Source organism: Lycorma delicatula, chromosome 13, assembly GCF_047948215.1.
Source record: "Lycorma delicatula isolate Av1 chromosome 13, ASM4794821v1, whole genome shotgun sequence".
Classification (NCBI taxonomy): domain Eukaryota; kingdom Metazoa; phylum Arthropoda; class Insecta; order Hemiptera; family Fulgoridae; genus Lycorma; species Lycorma delicatula.
The window spans coordinates 28443921-28453671 of NC_134467.1; the positions used below are offsets into that span (position 1 = coordinate 28443921).

Sequence of the window (9751 nt, forward strand, 5' to 3'; positions counted from 1 at the left end):
AATTCTGCCATGAAAAGTTATGACGCCAATCACATTTAAACAGTTAACTTGTTACACATAACTATCGTGATGATCGCTAATTCAACACCAATAATAAAATTAAATTACTGGGTCGTTGTCCCGAATTCAAGTTCTGTCAGAATTTTTTCTAATTTTGATTCCTAAGCCCGTGGATTTCATGAGCTATCGATATTTTCAAAGTTGCCGGAGCCCATGAAATCCACGGACATTCATATTTAATTTTGTTACAGATTTCATACAGTGCATTTGTTGTTACCCTTCAACGGTCGTTCTTTGGTTCATTTGGAATTATTCGTTTGCTTTATTCCGCATTCTACCGGATATTTTTGAAAATATCGATTTAAACAACTAACTGTTTGTTATCGTGCTTGAGGTTAGAGTTTGTACAGTAGTGAAGTGGTTGTAGTTATGTTTTTTGTGTGTAATTTTTTCGTAAGTAAAAATAATTATTGGTGTATATTTTAGTGCCTTGTTATATCGTTTTCTGGCCAAATATTGATGTTCACGTTCCCAAAACATTGGATCTAATTTGTGAAATGTTATTTGAATCCTATTTTTGTGAAGATACGGACTCTGAACCAAGCCCTTTTTTGAACTATTTGGTCTCTTGAGTATCCAGCATGTTTTTCTCAGAGAAAATTTGACAGTTGAAGGGTATGTGGATTTTGAAGCAGAATAAGATTTCATGTTTACTGTATAAAATTATGTATTGTTTGTGATTCGTCAACCGCATATGTACTTTAATATGAAATTTACACGGGTAAAAATAACAAATTCCAAAATTGATCATTTCCAAAGATTCTTAATGATTATCTTTACAAGGGACATACAATATTCACAGACCAGTTTTACAGGTCACCAGCTGTTTTCGATTTTATTTGTGGCAGCGACAGATTAAAGCTGGATGTCCTGCCTGAAAGAGCTGCCAAAAATAGATGTAGTAAAAAAGAAACTAGCCTGTTTAAATTAGACGAAATCATCTGTGTCAAATGACAAGACACTATAGATGGATAAGCCATTTACATTGACTAAAGTTATGTGTGCTCTAAAGGGGACATGTTAGCTTTTTATTTCAAAAACAAAAAACCAGATCTAATTATCAATTATAATAAAAATAAAACTGGGGTGGATAGAAATGACCAGATTATTTCATACTATCAATTCAAATGTAAGCAAATGAAATTGAAAAAAATTATTTTTACATTTATTTATCTCAAGCCAATGCCTTTATTTTATACTGGATTCACGACATAAATGTCATGTAGAAAAATTTATTATATCGATTTAGGATAAAAGGCAGAAGTTCTTGCACAGGAAACCACACCCAACAGCAGTAAAAACAGACTTACAGGTCGTCATTTTCCTTAGAAAATACCCCAAACTGAAAAAAAAAGCACAGTTCACAAAGGTCTATAAAGTCTGTTCTGAAAAAACAAGGCAACCTCAGGGAAAGCTAGAAGAAAGGAAACTACTTGGTGGTGTTCTGAATGTACAGTAGCTTTGTGTATACCTGTCTGTTTCAAAATTTACCACACCAAATTACATTAAAAACAATAGTATCACAATCTTTTTTGTTAAAAAATTATGATGTTCTAAAAACTATATAAATCATCATAATTTTTTAAATAAGTAAAATAAGCAATTCATATAATATATTGAAATAAACTCCATTTTGTTGTCTTTCTAAACACGCTTATCATTCACCCATCACAAAATTAAAGTAGAATTTTTTTAAAACACTCATAAAGCCCCAGGATACAGGGCATTTCATTTTCTGTTTAGCCTTCGGAACCACCGTAAGGTATTATTTCATAGGATGATATGTACGAATGTAAATGAAGTGTAGTCTTGTACAGTCTCAGGTCAACTATTTCTGAGACATGTGGTTAATTGAAACCCAACAACCAGAGAACATCGGTATCCACAATCTAGTGTTCAAATCTGTAAAAAAGTAACTGCCTTTACTAGGATTTTAACCTTAGAAATCTCGACTTCAAAATCAGTTGATTTGCGATGACGAGTTCACCACTAGACCAACCCGCTGGGTTAGGATACAGGTCCTCTTTTTTCTGTTTAGCCTCCATAACCACTGTAAGGTATTACTTCATAGGATGATATGTATGAATGTAAATTAAGTGTAGTCTCAGGTCGACCATTCCTCAGTTACTTTTGTTTCCTAGACGTTCTTCATATATGAATCATGGTTCATACATGCATATTCATTTTGCATGATCACAGAAGAACTTTAGTAACAGCCTTGTATATTTTAGCCTGCTTGTTAGCATTTGAAATTTATATTTTTGTATCTTAATAATGTTATGTTCAGTACATCTTCCCCTTATTACATATTTTATTTCCTGTAATACTTTCTGATCTTAATTTACATTGGTGTAAGTTATTTGTAGTAACTACAAATAATAATAGGGCAGTATCATTTCTACGAGTGTCCTTGTAGCTTGTACATTCATATTGCATTTATTATCACAAAATAACTTTGAAAAATATGAATAAAATAATTTTGTAAAACAAGTATTAGTCATTCAACAGATTTAATGTCAAACTCAATTTGCCATTGCAATGTAAAGTAGTAAATTCTCTGTCTGGAGTAAAAGTAATTGGTACTTATGTATTAACGCCACCACAGCTACAGCTTTATTTAAAAACAAAGTAGTCAACCGGATTTTGGTGGAAAATAGGCTGATATAGAGTTTAACATAGATCCAAAACAGTCTCTTTATTTATTTTATAAATATAATTTAACCAAACTTAACCTATGCTCGCTTTGGTCACTAACCTTGACTAATTAACACCGTAATTTTTTGAGTATTTATTTAATAAATTCAGTAATTATTGCAATAATAACAATAGTAGGTTATAGGTTAATTAATAGAGACTCAAAAAAATAAATACTCAATTTTAAATAAAGCTGTAGCTGCGGTGGCGTTAATACGTAAGTACCGAATAATTTATTCTATAATTACAAAACAAATCTTGTTTATAACACTAATCTTTGATGATCAATCCAAAATTGAATGTCTTAAATTAATGTATAATTTTTATATTAAATAGGTTTTTTAATATATTTTTACATTTCAGTAAATGAAATTAATTGTAAAAATTTTCTTTTTAATGAATTATTATCAAATGATTAAAGTTGTTCAAATGTTCCTCAATTGTGTAACTGTTCATACTTAAACTGGGATACGGTATTATTATTGGTAATAATGCAGTTTAAGTAACTTGTTAAATTTTGTAGGCTAATATCTGAAACCTAATAGTTTTTTTGCAAGGTTGCTTTTATTTTCCGTTTAAGATTTCCTTCAACTCTTGTATGGGTTCCATTGTTTTTATGTATTTGAATTTTCGTATTTAATTACTGAACATTGTGTATTATTTAACAGATAATTTTTGTTTGGTATATAAATTATACTTATCCAAAAACATTTCACTAAAGATTTCTTTGACAATTTTTAGTATTGATTTATTATAGCTTGATTTATAGTTGTCTTCTGTGGTATCCTGATCCAGTCCCCCTCTTAGAATATTATTAACCATGAAAAATTTTATTTGCTAAACATATTTATTTACTTTAAAATAAGTTTGTTTATTATTTATAAGTATCTTCTTTGTTTTTGATATTGTCAAATATCATAAGAAAATATGCCAAAAGAATCAGGGAAATTATATTCAGAGATACTGAGTTATTTAATGATATATTGAGTTTTTTTTTACATTTGCATCAAGTTTACTTTTTAACATATGAGGTAATTTATAATTTTTTTCTCTTCAAAAAACAAAATTACCACTTATAATACTTTTAAAAATATACATTCATTAAACATTTCATGTTTGTAAAATTAACACAGCATTAATTTATAAAATTGTGACTCATTCATTAAAGGATAAATAGTTTTGATATCCTTTCAGTATTGTTATAACCTATAATAATAGAGTAATAACAATTTAGATATATTATTATGTAAAATGATTTAAGCTTGTTGTTTCACTGCTATTTTATACCAAAAATAATTTTTTGAAGCAAAGCTTCTTAATGCAGACCAGACTTAAGGATAGGGAGTCAACTGAGAAAAAAAAACAAGCGTACTTTTTAAATGTTACTAAAAAATATATTAAGTCAATAAAAAAGATTGTTATATCAATATCTTCTTTTTTTTTTATAAAGCAAGAAGTTTTGTTATTATTGACTTTGTAGGAATATTACTGTTTCAAGATATTGTAACTATAAAAATGAGTTCTGTTAGTTTTCCATTATAATCAAGTGTATCAGATGATGCGAAAGTAAGTAGTATTTTCAGTCAGAAATACTGTTAAGACAAATTAGAGTGATGAATCAATCCATATGAAGTCATTCAACCAATTGAATATTATTATTTTTGGTTGCTTCATCTTTTTTTATTTTATTTTTTTTGTAAGTTGATTGCCTAATATATGGCAATCAGAAAGGTCTTTTTCTATTCTTATTTCAGCCTGCTTGTGACTGGCCATGTTTGTTTTTAACAGCATGTACTCATTTTTGGCTTTGCAGACATTAACGTAAACTTTAATAAAACATTGGAACATAAACATTTCTTTTTCATCAAATTCTCCCTTTAATTTTGGTCCTTTACATTGAAACCCTTAATAAGTCTAATAAGTAAAAATGACCAATACAATTTGATATCAGATAATAATAACAAATTCCCTTTTACAGTTTAAATTTGCAATGAAGGGTTGAAATATCAAGTTTATTTTTTTATTATTATTACGTAAGCTACCATACTTATCATACCTTGAGTAAGAACTGATAACCTTTTCTTTCTTTTTTTATTATTTAAAAAAAATTTAAACTTAAATCTTTTGATAGTTTTAGCTTATCTGTGGTGGCAGGCTTGGGACAAAAATCTAATTTTTCCACTTAATATATATATATATATATATATATACATCTATTTAAGAACAAGCTACAGTAAACACTTCAAAATTTGATTCTGAACAAAGTTATGAATTTTCAAAATGTGCATAAATCATGTGCTTTGACGACATTGTTAACCATTCTGAAATTTGCACGCCGGGAATTGTTGTGCAGATTTACATGAGGGAGAGAGCAATGTTTTGAAAAATGTTAATTTTTTTTGTTTTCATGCAGTAGTTCTTGCGCAGGACTTCATCCATGCCATTCATTGTTTCTTCTAAATCTTTTTTACTCTCGGTAAGAATTACTATCATCAGGAAATCGTAGCATCTTTATCTTTTCACCTTGCACTGTTACTCTGGATTTAAATCTGTTTTTAACATCATTAACTGCTAGATCTATGTAAAGTTTAAAAAGTATGGTGATAGGGAACATCCTTGTTGGACTCCCTTTATTATTATGGCTATGCAATGTTTCAATGCTTCATCTGATAATCACAGTTCTTCTTGTTCTTGATAAAAGTTTAAAATTCGTCGTAAAATTAAAACTTATCAAAACCTGCCTTGTTGATAGCCAGCGAACCTTGCAGTAGTACGGTAGATTAATACTGTATGTATGTTTCCTTGACTAAAGTCTACATCTGCCGAAATTCACGATAAACATTGCATTTACGCGAATATAGTTGACAATCACAATAGTTCTATCCTGAGCCTCTTGCAAAATGGTGGATTCTGCTGGTGCAAAATGCAATGAAATGAAATCAATTTTTTCAAGTTTAAGTCTTCTTGTTTTAATAAAGCAACGAATCCTTCCTTTTTACCTCTCATGGAAAGTGCGCCATCGGTGCAGACATTGGCTAAATTACTGACATTTAATTGTAATTGGTGACATATTTCTCTTAAGTTTTCAAAAATGTCAAATCTGCTAGTTCTTCCAGTTAGTGTACCCAGCGCAAGAAGTTCTTTGTGATACTGAAAATCTTTAGTTGTCGCTCGAATAAAACATAAAACTTGCGCAGAGTCAGTTTTATTAGTGCTTTCATCTAAAGCAATTGAGAAGTAAACATCTTCATTTTGTGTAATTGTATGAAGTTTTGCTCTGTTACATTTTGAGCTAATTCTTGCTGTTGATCTGTTACAGTACTTCATGAAAGAGGCAGTTGTTTGTATGTACAAAGTTTTTCTTGGTTTTTTTTCACAGTTATTATTGATAAAAAAATTATATTTTTTCTGTTTATTCTTGCAATTCATAGACTAGATTAATAAAAATAGTTATTTCTTAAAGTTAATGGATTAAGTAAAGTGAAAAAAAACATCATTGTTAATGTATTAGACATATAATATTTAAGTTAAAATTACAAAAATTGTTTTTAATAATTAGCTTAGTAAAAATTTGATGGTTGCTTTTAAATACAGGAATTTATCACCTAATTTTTATTTTCAGAAATATTTATCATCTCTAAAGATTTATAAATTACTAAGGAAGACTTCACTAAGTTCTTTCTTTTTATTAAATTTCCATGATAAAAAAATGTTGTTTGCAAATTTAAGAAAATGACAAGTATTTATTATTTACTATTTAATAACAATTTGAGATAAAATACCTGCAAGCAATGCAGGTCGCATGACATAACTCAGGCGAAGATCGTGCATAATATGGCGTATGGTGACGCCTGAATTGGGGGAAGCTTTCGAGGACAGTTGTCACCCAGGAGGGTAAATATGTTTCGGAAATTTTTATACACATAGAGGCAGCATTTCCTTCATTGTGTTTGAGTTCTGTCCTTTATGAGTTGGAATGCCGCAATGTTCTTGTAGCACGCCGTAGTGCATGATTATTGTCTAACCGTATGGCTCTATTTAGAGATGTGCACCTGGCTGTGGAAAAGTCCGTCACCAGTGGAAGCTCGCAGGGTTTCTTGTTCTCAGTCCCTTGCTGTGGAACCTGGTCTTTGACGGATTTCTGGGATTGACATTCCCAGAAGAGGTCATGGCCCAGGCATTCGCTGATGACTGTCTTCTATTAGTTCATGGTAACTCACGGCAGCAGTTAGAAGATTGAGCGCAGGTGGATTTGTCAATTGCTGCAGAGGGGTGGATGGACATGCAACATTTAAGGATTTCTGTGCCTATGTGAGTATGTGCTTCTCAAGGGTGCAGACGAATTATCGTACAGTTGTAACCCCAACATTAAATCTAAAGGCTGTGTAATCAGCTGAGTTAAGTTCACAAGTGCCTAGGTGTTTTGTTTGATGAGAAGTTGCTGTTTAGCAACCACATTTGGCAAGTAGCAGTGGACGCAGTCTCTGTGATGTGCAAGCTTAGGAGGATTGCTCGGAAAGATTAAGGGCTGTAGGTTCGGTTAGGACAACAGGTCCAGTAGCCATTTGTGGCACAGATTCGGTCTTATGTTTTATGGCAACCAAATGGGGTGGTGGCAGGAGAAATGCCATCCAAATCTATCAGTCAATCAAATCTTGTAAATTTTATTTAAAATGATCTTTGATATTTATACAAAGCCTAGTGGAATATTACAAGCGTAGGTATCGTATCCTTCATAATAGGTATTCAGGTTCATCAGATTTCATCAATTATCTATTTTTTTTAAATTCTACTACTATAGTTATTTGTATAGTGCACCAGATGAAAATACGAGCTTGGCTGTGAGAAGAAGGTGCTTGTAATACACATTATACTACTCTATTCGTAAATGCATTCATACTTTAAATATATTTTTTTCATGAGTAACTGTTTAAAATAATAAATAAAACTATTTGAATAAATAATTTTTTTTCGTTCAGCTATTTATTGTATCTAGTGAATAAGAAATAATTTAGGTTTTGTACAATACTCCCCCGTCTCACGACCCTGTGTTGGTGTATACATGGAAATGTGAATGAAAATGAAAAAAAATAAAAAAGTTGAAAAAATAAAAAGAAAAATCCCCACCCGTCTTCGTGAGACTAACTTTTTTTCTTCCTTTTCTTAAACACTCCCAGAGCAACCCGATACAGCCATAAAGCATTATCTCGATCGCTCCAGGGTGTCGTGGTAGCAGATTGACCTACCCTGACTTGCCCCCCCCCATCGGGAGTTTACCCTGGATCATAGGAACAACACGACTTCCACTTCTGGATAGCTGAGATGCCCCTCACAGGAGAGCTGCCCTTCCCGGCCTTAACGTACTAGGTTCCAGGCATGCATTTCACATACTCTTCCCCTCAAAACGTTGTCTACTCAAACCATCAGGGTCCTTCGTGCCAACATCGGAAGCACCTCGACTTCCCTGCTCTCTTGCGTGCGGGCGAGCCAAGATGTCCTAGGCAAGGAGTCGTGAGACTAACTTGTTTGTATTATGTTTTTGGCATAATAACAGGATTGGAGGGGAGGTACCCTCTGTAAAATCAACTTAAAATTCATTTCAGTGACAAAAGCAGTTGTACATGTAATATCATATTACAATGTTTCTGTAGCATAAAAATTAATCAATTTTTATTTGATTTTTTTTTATTGTTGAGAAATTTTTTAATTATTTTATTTCAATGAGTTATATAAGAATTAGAATTTAGTAATTAACTAGCTGCAGAGTCCACAGCTAAGGCCTGGCAGGCACCATCTCAGAATGGGATTATTAGATGTCCAAAATTGATTACCTCTTGTGTAAAAATATTTTTTTTTTTAATGATGAAAATTCATATAAGAAAAGTTAAATTAGATATTTAACTTTAAAAATTGATACCAACGAATCAGGATTTTCCGGTAGTGATTGGTACATTTCAGTGCGAAGCTAAGGGGGGATGGACACACACACACCTACAAATGCCCTTTAGTAGAGTAGGATATACAGGAGAAGACGGTCATGGCAGAAATGTTAAAATATGGAGTAAAAACTATACATCAGATCTGCAAGGAGTTATGGAAGGCGGAGAAGATACCAAATGACTGGAGATGTGTGCTCATTCACCCACTGCTCAAAAAAGGAAATCTTAACGGACACCAACAACTATAGAGGAATATCACTTCTCCGTGTAACCTACAAAATCCTCCATAACGCTATTACAGAGTCGATGAACAAGCAGTCCTAATAGAAGAATATCAAGGATTCAAAAAGAGCACATCCTGCGTGGAAAAAATCTTCAGTCTCAAAAACATCTAGATTCAAACTTCATCTCATTTCAAACTTACTTTGGAAGCATCTATAAATAATCTCCATTGTTCTGGTTTATGTTCGCACCTCAGATTTCAAAATTCCATCAATATCTGTGGAAAAGGTCTAGGTCTATTAACCTTTGAAGAAATGAAAGGTAGTAAATGTTTTTTCACGATTGTGATAAACAGATGTTTTGACATTTTCCTGCAATCGATACCATTCCTGTAGTCTAGAAGCTAGAAGCTCTATTTCTTTCATTTCCATCTGAGAAATTAGGTGGGTGGCAAGTTGTCCTCAGCATTTTCACTAACTTTGTCCATTTTTAAATACCCTGATCCTTCACTTGTAAGATTATCTTCTGTTGGCCTTTTCAGAATAGGTAAGGTTTCATCATGTGATACAGGTCTTGGGAAGCTGATAGTATACTGGGATATGTGATAAATGTTTTGTATTGGATGTATGATCAGCAACCTATGAGACAAAAGTAACAGTCTGAAATATGATCATTGGGTTCAGATCGTAGGCACAGCAAAAGGTATTGAACTTCTTTTTCCAGTAACCCAAGCTCTAAGGTCAGTTGCGTAAGTTGAACAACTATGTGGAGCCCATGGTTCATCTTGTTCTCCAACTGAGCAACCAAAAGTTTATAAGCTTTCTTAAATTAATGAA

At 32.0% G+C, this 9751-nt stretch overlaps 1 long non-coding RNA gene across 1 annotated transcript in view; it reads left to right on the top strand.

Moving 5' to 3' along the window:
* Positions 1-408: 408 nt before the first annotated feature.
* Positions 409-9751, top strand: part of LOC142333741 (uncharacterized) — a 76149-nt gene continuing 66806 nt past the window's right edge. Inside the window, exon 1 of the long non-coding RNA XR_012758675.1 lies at positions 409-675. This is a non-coding gene — a long non-coding RNA (uncharacterized LOC142333741). The remainder of the gene's footprint in view (positions 676-9751) is intronic.